The sequence below is a fragment of the Chionomys nivalis genome, chromosome 2, assembly GCF_950005125.1.
Source record: "Chionomys nivalis chromosome 2, mChiNiv1.1, whole genome shotgun sequence".
NCBI classification, from domain to species: Eukaryota; Metazoa; Chordata; class Mammalia; order Rodentia; family Cricetidae; genus Chionomys; species Chionomys nivalis.
In genome coordinates, this window is record NC_080087.1 from 84,118,186 (window position 1) to 84,119,515 (window position 1,330).

Sequence of the window (1,330 nt, forward strand, 5' to 3'; positions counted from 1 at the left end):
CAGTGAGCTGCAACTGTGAGCCACTATGTTTGTGCTGGGACTCGAACCCAAGGCCTCTGGAAAGGCAGCATGTGCTCCTAACTACTGAGCCATCTCTCCAGCTCTGAGTGTCCAGCTGTGACTTACGAGTTTCCCTCCATATAAAATGGTGACTGGGGACAATTTGGGGGGAGGTGAGGGAGCAGAAACTGCGATCATAATGGAATTTTCTTTATTTTTGGTTTTGTTTTTGTATCTTTTTAAAGGGGAGAGCAAGAACACAGTTTCCATTACCACACATTATGCAGTCAAGTTTCCCGAATTTGGGGAAATTGCAGTGGTCAGCACGCCCTGAGTAAAGTGGATGAGCCTCGTCCTGGGAGAACCACCTCTGTGATCATGGTTTCTCCCCTGCCAGGTGAGTATACAATAGGAATTCTCTTTCTTTTTTTCCTTCTTTCTTTTCTTTTTTTTCCAAGACAGGGTTTCTCTGTGTAGCCTTGGCCATCCTGGAACTTGCTCTGTAGACCAGGCTGGCCTCAAACTCAAATATTTAACTGCCTCTGCCTCTCAAATGCAGGGACTAAAAGCATGCACCATCACCACCAGAGAATATGAATTTTTAATTTAAAAGCTGTATGAATTTTCACTTAAAAATGGTGATAATTCAGGCATGGTGGTGCATGTCTTCAGTCCCAACACTGAAGAGCCAGAGGCAGGCCGACCTCTGTGAGTTCAAAGTCCATGTGGTCTGCATAGCAAATTCCAGGGCTACATACTGAGATGCTGTATCAAAAAATGATAGTAATAAGATCAATATTTACTACATGTGAGGCATTGTTATTGTGGCCTGGAACTCAGTATGTAGCCCTGGCTGGTATAAACTTATAACAATCTTTCTGCCTCAGCCTCTAGTACTAGGATTACAATCAGGAGACACCACACTGAGTTCTCATTTACAAAATGCCATAAGTGTGTGGTGTGTTGGTGATGTTCTCCGCTTTTACAGAGGAGGAAGTGGGATATCAGGGAAACAAAGTGATTTATGGAGATCACACAGGTTGTGTCAGGGCTCCCAGCTCCAGAGTACAGCTCAAAGCTGCCGCTGCCGCTGCTGGTGGTGATGGTGGTGGTGATGATGATGGTGGTGGTGATGATGATGATGGTGGTGGTGATGATGATGATGGTGGTGGTGATGATGGTGGTGGTGATGATGATGATGGTGGTGGTGGTGATGATGATGATGATGATGGTGATGATGATGGTGATGATGATGGTGGTGGTGGTGATGATGATGGTGGTGGTGATGATGATGGTGGTGGTGGTGATTATGATGATGGTGGTGATGATG

General features: G+C 45.4%; 1 non-coding gene across 1 annotated transcript; it reads right to left on the minus strand.

The window, feature by feature from the left end:
• Positions 1–242: 242 nt before the first annotated feature.
• LOC130870616 (U1 spliceosomal RNA) lies at positions 243–405 on the minus strand. Its single transcript, XR_009056758.1, has one exon. It is a non-coding gene; the product is annotated as a U1 spliceosomal RNA (small nuclear RNA).
• Between the last annotated feature and the right edge of the window lie 925 nt (positions 406–1,330).